This window comes from Odocoileus virginianus, chromosome 20, assembly GCF_023699985.2.
Source record: "Odocoileus virginianus isolate 20LAN1187 ecotype Illinois chromosome 20, Ovbor_1.2, whole genome shotgun sequence".
In the NCBI taxonomy this organism is placed as follows: Eukaryota; Metazoa; Chordata; class Mammalia; order Artiodactyla; family Cervidae; genus Odocoileus; species Odocoileus virginianus.
In genome coordinates, this window is record NC_069693.1 from 47,630,624 (window position 1) to 47,644,281 (window position 13,658).

Sequence of the window (13,658 nt, forward strand, 5' to 3'; positions counted from 1 at the left end):
CCCCGCCCGCCGCCGCCCCTGCTCTGCATTACTGCCGGCCCGCGCTGCCCTCGTCCCCGCTCCCTCGAACCCCTTCCCGGGCGACGTCCAAAGGCGACACAAGGTAGTGCGGGCGGACCCCAGACCAACGTGGGCGCCGAGCCGTAAACGAAGCCGCCTGGCTTGGGGGCCTCGGTGGGCGTCGGGGGTGGGATATTTGTGGTGAGAATGTAGCCCCGGGTCGGGAGACTGTGCGGGGAAAGTCAAGGTCAGGAGGAGAGCGGGTGTCCTCCCCACAAGTGTAGGATGATCGGTGCACAAAGTGGGGTGTTTTTCTCTGCAGACTCTAAAGGTGCACAGGGATGGTGAGTGCCAATGTGCAGAATATTGTCCAGAGGGCAAGAAGTGTAGAACTAGAAGGGCACCCCGTACAGCCCCAGGAGCGTAAGCGTGATTGTGTCAGGTCGGTGCACAGCGACAGGCCGGTGTGCGCAGAATAGCACGAGGTGTGCAAACATGACTGTATCTTATGCTGAACATTACTAACATGGGTACATGCGCGATGAATATTTTGAGATGGAAACGATGTAACACGTTGTGTGTGTGGAATTCTGGAGTGTACACCAGATATTATAAAGTGGGTTTAGTGTACATGGGGTTGCACACACAGCGTAGTCAGGGGTATGTACAGTGTCACGTATTCTGGGCAGAATGTCACAGGCTCTGTGGACCGTGTGGTGTAGAGCTGTGTGCACAGTTGTCAGGGGTGTATCTGATGTTGGACACGATATAGGGGTCTTACACGTGGTGCATGCCTGTGCACACGAGCACCCTGGGCTGCATATTGCAAGGAGAGGGGTCTGCACGGGGACGCCGCGTCTACCCAGAGCGTCAGGTGGTGTGTTTGCAGTGGGGTGTGGTGATGTGAGTAGGAAACTGCACGCAACCAAACGCCTGAAAGCAAAATGCAGAGATCACACAGCTAACGGTCATGGAGGCCCGGCTCTGCACCCTGGCTAGGCACCTCAAGGCCCACTCTAGCTCAGAACCCCTCACCCTAAACTGGGAGGCAGGTTCTGTTTGGATCTCGGGGTTCCCCTACTCGATCTGTAGTGACAGAGCAGCTTTCCTGCCCTGAGATGTGCTGGGGAGGAGGCACGGCTTGGAGGACCATCTGCCTTCTGTGCAGGTCTTTGCGGGGCTGTGGCCGCAGAACCATGCGAGCCTCTGTCTGCAGCCCACACAGGAAAGTCGCAGAGATGAGAAATGCAGGCTGAGTGAGCACTAGATGGGGGCCGCATTGGGAAGCCTCCCGCTCCGTGCTGCACTTGTGCCCGCTGCTGCCAACCAGATTCCAAACCTAGGCAGTCGGCTGTCTTCTCTTGTCAAGGGCCAGCCAGATTCTCGGGACCTCTGAGAGTCTTCCTGGGGTACCCCAGGCGAGGAGGACAGAGCCACACCCTCTGGCCGCACTGGCCTGGCCACACCCCCTCGGCTCAGACGGGGCTCCAAAACCCCACCTGTGGGGATCCCCCAGGGCCATGCTTGGGGGGCAGCTGTGGTGGGGGCCATCTATGACCCAGGCCTGGCAGTTAATCTCCCCTGTCAGTTGTACATTACGGAGAAGTTCATGTTTTGGTCAAGGAAAAAAAAAAAGAGAAAGAAACTCGTATTTGTGCTGCTGCAGTCCTGAGCTTGCCCCGCACTTGGCCTTTTACCCAAAAGCACGCATTTTCCATGACGTTCTTCAATGAAATATTTGACAGTGCTGCAACCCAGGAATTTACAGCCCTCTTCCCCGCGAGATTTTTGGGAGTTTTCTGGCCTTAGCGGCGCATCCTGCTCTGAGGAACAGAGAGCGCTCGGGGACAGTGCGCGTCCTGGGGCTCCCACCCCGGATGCCCGGCCCGCGGCTGTGCTCCTTCCCATGGGCGGGCTCCAGAGCAGCTGAGGTCTCTTCATCCCTGCTGCCTGGACGGCTGGTCTCAGAAAGACGGGGAGAAGACGACGTTCCTCCCAGCGTGGGGGGTAGGGAGTGAGGATGTGTGTGCCAGAGGGAGTGCCTCCCAGATCTTGTTTTTGAGCAAGGGATCCACACGGAGGGAGAGAAAGGCATTTCCCAAAAGGTGCAGCAGAGAGGAAGGGGCCAGTTCTCAACGCTGGCTCGCAGGGTGGGGCAGCCAATGGAGAGAAGTGCCTTGGAGGCTGGGGGACTGGAGAGTGAAGACCGAGAAGGTGAAAATGACTGAGTTTAAAAAAAAAAAAGGAAAATATAGATTAAAATTTAAACATCAGGTATTTTCTGTTTCTCAGGTGTGAGCGGGAGATACAGTTTGTGGGGAAGAAGGGGTTGGCAGAGAGTGAGACTGGGGAAGCAAGAGCCAGGCCAAGCAAGGCCAAGGTGGGGGGGGATGCTCAGATTTGTTTCTTCATGAAAAGTCTCAATTTGCTACCAGAAACCTGCCTGTGTGCGCATTCGAAGTGTGCCTGTTGGTCTTCACTGACAGCTTGCAAAGCTCTGTCTATCCCCACTTAGAGGGTATTGAAAACACAAGAACAAGTGCTTTTTCTAGGGAGCAAACAGAACTGGAGCAGCCCAGGGGGGCTAAGGAAGGGAGAGGCCCTACCTGCCTGAGGGCAGCCCACAGCCCCCTGGTCTGCTGAGAAAATGGAGGTGATGCCTCCTCCCCATGCCTCCCCTACTAGGTCAGATTTGGGTCCTTCTGCCCCAGCAGGGTTGTATCCAGGCAGCCCCAGGACTTGCACATGGGCATATGGGCTTGCACAGCCACGCCAGTGTGTTTTTGCACTTTCCGTGGGGGAGCCAGCTCTGTGTGTGTGACGCAGGAAGACGACACAGCGTCCTTCAGAGCTGAGTGGTGCAGGGCGGCCCGCCCTGTGCACCCGGAGCACGGGTGGCCAGAGACAGGGAGACCCTTCTGCACCCTAGAGAGGTCACCAGAGCCCAGAGACTCAGCGAGAAGCAGGGCCTCCCACAGAGGGGCACAGGGGGTTTGCTTGAGGACAGAGAGCATGTCTAAGGAGGAAGAGACGGATTCAGAGGGTGTGCGTGTGTGTGTCTGGTCGCATGGCCCCAGCTGAGCACAAACTGGACACCTCTCTCTGTGGCTCCAGGCATTGGGCGGCCAGTGGCTACTCCGATATGGAAGTTTCTCTGTGTCCCATTTTCAGAGGAGCGGGTCCCAGACCTGCCCTGGGGTGGGCTTTCCCAGGAGAGCCTGTGAGGCCCTCTCCAGTGTCCCCAGGGGCCCGAGAGGGAGGAAAGCAGGACGAGGAGGACAGGGCAGCACGGAGCCAGGAGAGCCTTCCCAACTGACTTTCACCTCTGGGTGCCTCCGGTTTTCCTTATCTTAAAGAGGGGGGTAAAGTCAGTACCCATTCACAGCCTGAGAACCAGAGAAGAAATGGGGAAGAGCTCTGACCAGGGTCTGAGAGGGGGCTAAAGGTGGGGGGAGCAGCCACATCCTTGCAAACCAGGGATTTATTTATTCTTAAATAAAACTAGAGACTTGGCTTCCACTGCTCATTGTGTGACCCGGGGCTGGTGGCCTCACCTCTCTGTGCCTCAGTTGGAGAACCAGAACAGGGACAGTACCTCCTTCTCAGCGGTAGTTATCCAACTGTGAGTAAGGCTTGACCTGGTTGTTATCACTGGGGGTGCTCCCTCATCCCTGGTGTTTGGCGGTGTGGGGTGAGGTCCTGTGGGTCTCACCTTGATGGACTGAGCTTTGGCGACGTGAACTCGAATAGAGAATCAGCCCACATGAGACTCCGGACAGGTCCCCTGGGCACCCTATTTTGCCTCCACCCCGGTGGTGTGGCACCTACTTCAGAGGGCAGGGCGTCATCGGTGGGTCGGCGGAGGAGAGCCGCTGCTGGCCTGTGACAAGTCAGAGTTGACGTGCTGCCACTGGCAGGTTGATGAAGTCTCAGTTGTGCCCCCGCACCGGCCAGGCTTGGTCCCCAGTCACCCTCTGCAGTCAACAGAGCCTCTTGAGGGCTCCCATCCCTTGTGGGGAGGGGGCTCTGGGGCGGGGGCCCAGCCACCAAATACCTGGGTTAGAATCCCGCCCCCCTTCCCTTTTCTGTCCCAGCTGCTGGGCGGTCTCTGCGCGGCTTCCAGATCTCTCTGAGCCCCTCTTCTCATTTGCATGGTGGTGAAAATACAGATACTGCCACCCTGGGGCCCCTGTGAAGACCAAATGAGAACAGCGCTGCCTTTAGGGAACCACTGGGCACCTGCGTGTAGCAGTGCTGGGCTGAGGAGCTGCTGTCACCGACAAGAGCGAAGGGCCCCAAGTGAGGGCTCCAGTTTCAGACACTTCCCACCTCCTCAAAAGGGCACTAGTTGGGGGGGGGGGTCCCAACTCGGGCACCTCCAGGAAGAAGAGGGGAGGCTCTGCTTCACATCTCCCAAAGCTTTCCACCTCGAATAACAACAAAACAGTACCCTCCAGCCTGTAACCCCTGCCCCATGGGACAAAGGGGCTCGGCATCATGCCCCCCACCCCGCTCCCCAAGAGTCAATTTCCCAGAAACTCCAGGGACAGTGAGTGATGGGGCCTGACCTGAACATCCCTGCTCTGAACAGGGCATCTGTTTTGCTAGGAGTGGGGGCTCATCAAGACCCTCGACTGTCCTCTCCCAGGGTGTTGCCCTGGCAAGAGGGTATTGCCACTCTTTTCTGAGGACTTAAATCGGTGCAGGAAGATTTGGGGAAAGACAGACATTGGAGCTCACTGGCTCCTTGGGGGCCTATGGACCCCTGTCTCCCTCAAGAGCAAACCTCCAGTGGGATCCCTTGCTGGGTGGGGTGGGGAGGGGTCCTGACCAGCCCAGGCACTGGGTCTCCACTTGAGGCAACTACAGAGGTGGCCCCGTGAGGCTCCTTGCCTTTAAAACTGCTCCGTGTCCCTTGATACTATTCTTATTTTTGCATCTGAGCCAATGCCCACCTTCCTATCAGCCATCCACTTCACACCCCCGTAGAGTTTAAAAATTTACAAAACAGCAGCGTAGAAATAAAGTAGTCACACTTTCTGGTTCTTTTATTTTGAAACATACTTTCTCAATGCTTGAGCTACGCCAAAGCTTGGAGCAGTTTGATCACACACGGCTTCTTGAGGGGGTTCGTTTGAAAAAGTTATTTCCTGGGGGCACTTGGTTTTCATGTAAATACTTCATTCCTGTCCTCCAGCATCAATTAATTTTATCCCAAGTATTTTTCTTAATAATCAGAAATTAATTACATGCAAAAATTCTATCCCCGACATGGGAAGACCTGCTATTTTAAAAAACGCAAACCTCAAAATAAACATTTTGTTATATCTCAGGGTTAAGATCGATCTTTTTATCTCCGTTCTCCTCCCACCTCCCTTTCCCCTGTTAAAGTTTAAGAATGAGTTGGATTCACATGGCAGCTGCAGGCTAAGCTTCCGCGGGGTCATCCCCACCCCACCCCTAAATTGGACTAAGACCCATGTAATTCACCATGAAAACTAACTCAATTAGGAGTCAAATTTGCCCTTTGTGGGAGACCAGTAGTGAGTATCCTAACACCCCTTCGCGATCACCCCCGCGCTTTCTCCGCGTTTTGTGCAAAGCAGCGTTTTCTGAAGGACTTAGCTTCAGTCTCTCCGTCTGCCCCTTCGCCGGCCGCCTACCTGCCCCTAACTTCTTTCCCGCTCTCTCTCTCTCCTTTTTAAGCAGCCAAGACTCACTCTAGCTTTGCGAGTCTGACTCGAGCCTTCTTTAGTCGCCTCCCAGAAAATAATTGTGGAGGGCTGGCGTTCGGCCGAAACGGTGGCTCTGACTTGCGCAGGAAGCTCAGAACGCGTTTCTCTCCGCGGGGACCCAGGCCCATCGGGGCTCCGCCGCGCTGCGCGCGCCACCCCTCGGGGTCGGGGCCGGCCTGGCTGCGACGTGACTCGGCGTACACCGAGGCCCCGGCGGCGGCGGCGGCGGCGACAGGGTCCGGGCAGACCCGGCTGGTTACTGCCCCTCTCCTTCTGCGACGAAGCAATTATTTTAACCGTGGTTTGGGCTAATGATGGGTTCTGCTTGCTTGAACGTGGTGTTTATTTTACCTCGACCATCCCCGGGGAGGGGGCGTGCGCCGGATGCTGGAGTTGCAAATTCGAAAACTCTCGGGCTGGGGCAAGGTCTTAGGAGATGGGGGCAGTGAGCTTCCCCCTTCTTACTCTCTTGGTCCTGCCTCGGTGGGAGCCGAGGAGGGCGGATTCAGCCTTCTCCTGCGGGCGTCTGAGCGGAAGGGCCGGGTTCTGGGCGCCCAGGCGCACCCAGTACTCTCGCTCCTGGAGAGGCGTCTTCTGGAAGTCAAGTACGAGCGCATCTCCGGCCCCGTCTCTCCCCTTCAACCGTGGTGGGACTGCCTAGTCTCGGATACGGCGGGCGCTGAACGCACGAGGGGAGACGGGTGGATAGGAAGGGTCTCCGCTGGACTCTGGATGCAGCCTAGGTTACCGCTAGAGGGTGAGACGCCTAGTCAGACTCTAAGGTTCAGGAAGCCCGGGTGCCTCCAAGTGTTGTCTTCTCTTTTCTGCAAAACCGGAAAATTCACATGAAGCGCAAAATTGCTGGGGATGTGTCTGTATGGGTAACGGGAAATAGCGGAGACCAGAAATTAGGTAGCAACCGTTAAGAGGAAAAAATCGTCAAAAGTCTCTTCCTTGGACGTTTTGGGGGGCCTGAACTGGGGATTCGGCTCTGTTCTTGACCTGCCTGTGCCCGTGGGGAGATGCAGTCTGGACACGGGCCCTGGACCAGGCAGGCTCATTTCCCATTGAGGTCTCCAAAACTCTCTCGATTTTTAATTCGTGCGTGTGTGGGTCCCGAAATGAGGGGTCCAGAGTGGGGTGGAAGAGAGCGAAGCTCAGACCCTTCGCTCTGGGCTGAGCTCTTGTTTGGGGCGGGGCGCGCTCTAGGAGAGCCCCGTCGGCGCAAGGATCGAGCGCACACCGGTGCGCGCGCGGGTAGAGGCCAGGCCTGTGTGGACGCGGACGCGGGAGACCGGCGCTCCAAGGAGAGCCGCCAGACGGTCTCCGCGTCCGTTCACGTGGACCGTAGAGACCACCCCGCAATTATTGCTCTTCCTTCACCAAAAGCCCACCGCAGGCCGGAGGTCCAGGCCGGAGGTCCCAGGCCGCGTGGACCCCCTCCCCTCCGCCCCTGGCTTCTTCCTCCATCCTTCCAGGCGTTCAGCTGAACGAAGCCCCGGAGAGTTCCAACCCAATTAGCTCGCCGCAAGGCCGCCGCCTGCCACCAGCTCCTGCTGCAATTAGGACCCCGCCGGCGAGGGCGGGGGTCGGGCAGGTAAAGAGGGACCAATTTGCCCTGAGGCTTTATCAACAAGTGGCTTAACTAGGAATTTACGTTGACAACTCAGCACCTCCGTCGGGGCTCCGGTGGCGGCCGGCAGGGATGACAGGCTGAACTGTGGGGGGGCGGCCCGAGACCCGAGAGGCCTCAAGCCCCAAAGCTACACAAAGGCGGCCTCCGCCTGGGCCCCGCGCGCCGCTTGGATCGCGTGGACCCGGGCGCCCGGGGCGCGCCGCGAGGGCAGGGGTCCCTGCTGGCGGGGGCCGGTGGGCGCTGGGCCGTCGTTCCCGGCAAAGTAGGTGGCCCTGTATATTTTTGTTCAAGTGGTGTTTATGTTAATGAAAAAAGGATGGAATTACAAACAGCCCGCCGATGGAGCTTCAGCCTCAGGCCCTCGCGGTGCTCGCCTCCCAGGTCCAATCAAAAGGCGAGCACCCTGGGTCGCTGGGACTCTCCGCAGAACCTTCTAACTGGGTGAAATGATCATGTATCCTCCCTCCACGCTGCAGAGTGGGGACTCTGTTTGCTATCACCAACCCCAGCCACCACCGCCACCCGCAGTAGCACAGTCAGGTTTCTGGGTAAGAAAAATCCCGATTCAAGTCCTACGGCGTCCCTAAGAGCACCCAGACACAGTTCCTTTGGGACTGCCCGCTGGGGCAGACGCAGCTTCAAACCTTCCCCTGTTGCCAGCCTTTCCCTTGTCTCTTTTCTTTTAAAATAATTACCCCAAGCTTTGACGTTTGCTTTCTGCCCTGATGCCTTTTTTGCTGGGGAAAAGCCGTTGGCTTTCCAAAGGCCACCCCCAGTTCACTCAGATCAAGAGACTGTTTTCTCCTTTTCTCTACACCCATAACCCTCTTTTCCTCCGTTGATTCTCAGCACGGCCTGTGATGGCTTTCGCCTCCTTTTCCTTTAGCTGAATGAGAACCAGAGCAGGAAAAGCAGGGCCTGTGGAGAGATGCCGGGAGGGCTCCCACCGCATTCGGGAGGTGTGCTGGGCCGAGACAGTGATGCTGACTCAGGGATCACAACCATATGCTTCCTTTTGGAAACTCACCCCCGGCCCTTCTCCAAACACTGTGCCCTGGGAGCCTGGCAGCTGTTTGGTCAAGTGGGGCCTCGTCTAATCTCCTGGAGGGCCGGGCTGGGAGATCCCAGCTGCCGGGTGCATCTCTACAGCTCTTCTCCATGCTCTGCTTGCATGGATGCTGTTCCTACCTTCTGGATCCATTCTGCCCCTCCAAGCTCTGCGTACAGGGTGCCCAGAGAACAGTTCACCCTGGCTTTCAGCTTGGGGAATTGGAGCTACTAGCAGCATCTGGGCACCACAATTCGGGTTCTCAGTTTCTGCTCCCGGGTACTACAAAGTCCACAGACGGTGCTCAGATAGGCTTTGCTGGTCAGACTCAGCCCGACTCAGCAATCAGACTAGAACCCAAGCAGTAAAGAGGTCGTGGGACCAAAAGAGAGGAAACTTTTTCCAGGAAGAGGAAAATAGGGAGTTTTCCCTTGCCTGTAGAGTTCTGCAGGTGGACTCTTTCCAGACTGGAGGGAGCACTGACTCCAGGTTTAGGTATCCAGTGGGCAGGGGTGGGGAGGACTCACTCCAGGAGAGGAGGTAACGAGGGCTGTGCCCACTCCCTCTCTCTGCCACTCCATGGCTCCACGCCAACCCCTGGGAGCTGACCTGGGACCCCTCTGTTGGGTCTGGGAGGTTGGATCCTGGCATACTTCCCGGGCTTAGGTAATAGAGGCAGTCGAGCTGTTGTGGGGGGTGGGTATGGGTGTTCTTAAGACCAAAGGATCTTGAGGTCGGAGGTGTATTGGGGAGAAAGCATTCCAGTAGCTTTCACTGCTGTGCAGAGTCCCTTTCTTACACACTCTCTCCCAAATAAGAACCACCAAAATGGAATAAAACTGGGCCCAAGTCACGGTTATTGGCACTCCTTTCTTTAGAACAGTTTTCATTTGTCAAAGCCCTCTGCTCAACTGACACTCCCTTGACGGCTTTTGTAGCCTTGACATTGAGCAGCGGAGAGAAAAATCCAAGAGGGTGACCCGGTGTAGCCTCCGCGGCGGTGTAGCCTCCGCGGCCGCAGCCTGAAATCCACCCCTCTCTTCCGGGGGCGCCGAGGTCACAGGCCACGTTTTTCACGCAGAAGTCGTGGGGTCGATGGCCCAGAGGCGGGTAGCTCGGCGGAGCCTGTCGCAAGTTTTCTCCTGGGCTGTGGTCCCAGTCAACAAGTGGTCCTCCTGCGCGCGTTTCTCCCTCTCCGTAGCCTTCAACAGGTGCCGGGCGCTGGTGTCCCAGCTCCCCTCTCTCCCCTCGCCCTCTCCAGCCCTCTGTGCTGGGAACGCTTCAAACCGGTATCAACCGCGCATCCCAAGCTGAATGCCCAGCTAGCCAGCCTTGCCTTCTGCCAAGGGGAAGGGGAGTGGTGGGAGGGTAACAGGGGCATTTTTCTGAGGGGCTTTGGAAAGCACGGCCCAGGCAGAAAGAGGGAGTCAGTCTCCAGAGGGCCACTCTCCATGGTCCAGCAGCCGCCCAGATCCACGCACACCCGAGGGTTCCTGGCGGCGCTGACATGGACGGCATGGCTGCACTTGGCTCCTGAGCCTTCGCCCTCCTTGGCGGCCCAGGCGCCGCGGGAGCTGCTTTCTCCGCCGCACCACTTTCTCCAGGGCTGGTGGATGCCAGATGCCGAGCCCTGAACTTGCCTGTGAGCTGGCGGGGCCCCTTCTGCGCGTCCCAGCCATTTATTCCATCCTGCAATTAAACCCGAGGTCAAATATCTCCTTAACGACGCTATCAGGCCAGCGGCTCATTATGGCGTATATTTAGCCATAAACTAGGGGTTGTAGCAAGGAGGAGATGAAAATTATTGTGTTCTGGGAAAGAATCCTTTTAGCAGAAACCAGAGCTGTTATTTACCAGGGAGAACTAAGTACAGGCTCCGGCTTCTAGGCGACCCCAGGCAGGACAAGCTGCGCTGCCGGCCCTTGCCGCCTTCGCCCCTCGCCCCTGCCCCAGGCCCCCACCGGCTTCCCAGGACCCAGAAGGCGCCACCTCAGGGCACAGGGAGCCACACTGCAGCGGAGCGACATGAATGTGCCTGCGGAATGGTCTGGAGTTGGGGGTGTGTGTGCAGTGTCAGAGCATGTGGCTTCTGGAGTGATTCTCTTTCTCCCGTGCAGCCTTAGGTGGGTGACCTAACTTCTCTGCACCTCAGTCGCCTCATCTGTAAAATGGGAGAGAAGTAATACCTTCTCCTTCGCAGCTCAGGAGAATAACTCTGATCCAGAAGGAAGTTTAGTAACTGATGGCCCAAAGAAAAATCATGAGGACGCTGATTAAAAAAAAAAGGCAACTTCATAGAGTGCTAGAATGAATGAGTGAATGAATACAAGTACTTATGTAAGGCTGTGGGAGACTTGGAGTCCAGGGTTGGAAGAGCCCAATTTGAATGAGGCCCAGACCATCACCAGCCGTGCTTCCATACACACTGGAGATGCTCAGGTTGGCCCCTGCAGAGCTGAGGGGACAGAGTGTGTGGGTTGAAGCCACCCCAAATTGAGCCTCTCAGGAAATGACCAAGTGACCCACAGGCTACAAATATTTGGACAAATGAAACAAGGGAGTCCCCAGTCTAAATGTTTGCCCAGGGCCTCCTAGTGAGGAGATTAATCACAAGGCTGGTGGGCCCTCCCCCGACCCAGGCCGGGCAGGTGTGTCCTAGGGAAAAGTGGCCGTGGCCCCTCACCTACACTGGCCAAGGCCCAACTCCCCTGGCCTCCGGGCTGGGCAGGACACCAAAATCCCATCCCTTCTCCCATGGACATCTTGCCCAGAGATTCTGGGAGCTCCTGCCAGATGGATGTGGGTTGTGTTGGGGTGGCAGTGGATCCCTGGACCTTCCGATTGAACACGCATACGATACGTGCATACACACACGCACATATACATGCACACACATGTATGCACACACACACATGCACACACACACACACCCAGCAGCCAGGTCACCCCCTCTGCCTCCCCTCTGCAGGCCCTCACTGCCCTGGTTGCAGTCCTGTCAGCTCAGCCACCTCCCCGCTCCCAATGTTGCCCATCTGCAGTGAGACAGTAGCCAGTCCTGGGGGTCCCCCTGAACTTCCTGGAAAGGGGAGGGGCACCAGCTCTCTCGAGTCATGGCCACTTCTGGAGGGGGTTGCAGTTCTGAGATGGAAGTGCTGGGTGCTGGTCTGCGCTCTCTGTCACAGCTCTGTGATCATGGCCAGGTGCCACCCATCTCTGAGCCTGTTTCTCCTTCCGGGCAACGCAGATCCTGCGTTAGCACTCAAGAGGCCAGGCCTGCTACCTCTCACATTGTATGTCAGGCCCTGCTTCTCCGTTTGATTGGCTGTCTCTCTCTGAGGCACCAGCCCCATCACTCAGCCCATCACCTTTAGGACGCACACACCAGGCACTGTATAGACTTTTACCCCCAGGTGATGCGGATCCAGGCTTTTCCAGTGGCACAGGGAGAAATTCATTACTTAATCACGGGCTTCCCTGGTTGGCCAGGGGTTAAGAATCTACCTTGCAATGCAAGAGGTCCCTGGTCCCAGAAGATCCCTCAGGCCAAGGAGCTGCCTACCCCCAGGCACCACAACTATCTGAGCCTGCGCTCTCAGAGCCTGAGAGCCAGAACTACTGAAGCCCTCCCACCCAGAGCCCGCGCCCTGCAACAGGAGAGGCCACTGCACTCAGAAGCCTGTGCCCTGCAAAGAAGAGGAGCCCCCACTCGCCGCAACTAGAAAAGCCTGCACACAGCAACAAAGACCCAGCACAGCCAAAAAAATTAAATAAACCTTAAATCTAATCCTATGGAGTTCTGATTAAATATCACAAGATGTAACTTTTGTTGGCCAATTAATATAAATATATGTATGGTTTATTGCTAGGGATCAATGTGCTTTAAGACTCAGAGTGTCTCTGGGCTGCACGCTGTATTACTTGGGAACTCCACGGGGCAGAGATGGCAAAGAATGACACAGGCGGTAAAGGCGGACGCACATCCCCAGATGTGTCCACTCACAGTCACTGGCCTCAGGTGGGTCCCGAGGCAACAGCTTAGATGGGCTGGGATTGCGTTGGAGACAGGCTCACTGCGCAGAGCTGGGCTCCATGATGCCATTCAGGTTGTGTTGCTGGGAGGGTCTCCATCCAACATGACAAATGCACTCAGCCCGGCATGGAGACGCTACCGCCCAAAACTTTTTATTTCTTTAGAAGCATGTTTACTGTCCGGCGGGCTGCCTGCTCGGGTGAAGAGCCCAGCCTACGGTATACAATCCTCCAGTTGTGCCCTCCAGGCCTTTGAAATGGTGGCTTCTGCACAAACGAAGTTCGTTCTGTTCAGAAGAGTGTTTCTATGCTTTATTCCCCTGCAAAAGTTGAGATTGAATGCCTGCCTTGTGTCAGGCTCACTCAAGCGGTAGAGGAAATAGCAGAAGATCCAGAAGGATTAGGCTAATGAGACAACATTTTCCCTCTGGGATCATATTTTGGTCTGTTCTCTCTCGGGTTAGCCCGTGTTTCTACGGCTGACCTGTAGGGAGACGGGCGCTGTGCACAGACCGACACCGGCCACCAGGAGCAGTCATCTCAGTTAGGACACCAGATACCAGCAAGATGGCCCCAGGACAGCGGTGTTCGTGGGGCACTTCCTGTGCATCGGGCGCCATGCGGAGTGTTCTGTTACCTCCTTCAATCCCCCAGCAGCCTTCTGAGAGCAGCTCCGAGAGGACTGCTCCCATCCTGCAGATGGGGCTGTGGAACCCAGAGAAGGCCTGGCTCGTCGCGCCACACGTTTCTGAGCGACAGAGCATCTGCGTCCAGAGCCTTAGTCCGAAGGGTCCTGGCTGTCCACTCACCGCCACTGACGCAGACCCTGAGATGCGGGGTGAGGAGCTGTAGGTGGTGGTGCAGGAGGTTGGGGCCTGGCATGGGTAGGTTTTCAAAGAGACGGCCCACTCTCCATACCGTGTTCAGAGTTTTCTGAGCACAGTGGACTTTGGACCATCCTAGAATCACTCCTAAAGTTCTAAAAATTGCTTTCTAAAAAACTGAGTGTGAGCGTGGATGTTCTTGTGTGTGATAACTGAGGATGAGTGTGGATATTCTTACTGATGTCTCAGATGTCTGTGAGGCATCTGGAACATGTGTTCTTGATGAGGGGACTTTTCCAAACTGGAAAGAGGTGACCCAAATTCGAAGACAGCTTTGGGAGGCAAAATGCTTCGTCTGAGCAGCAGTTCATGACCGTCTAAACCGG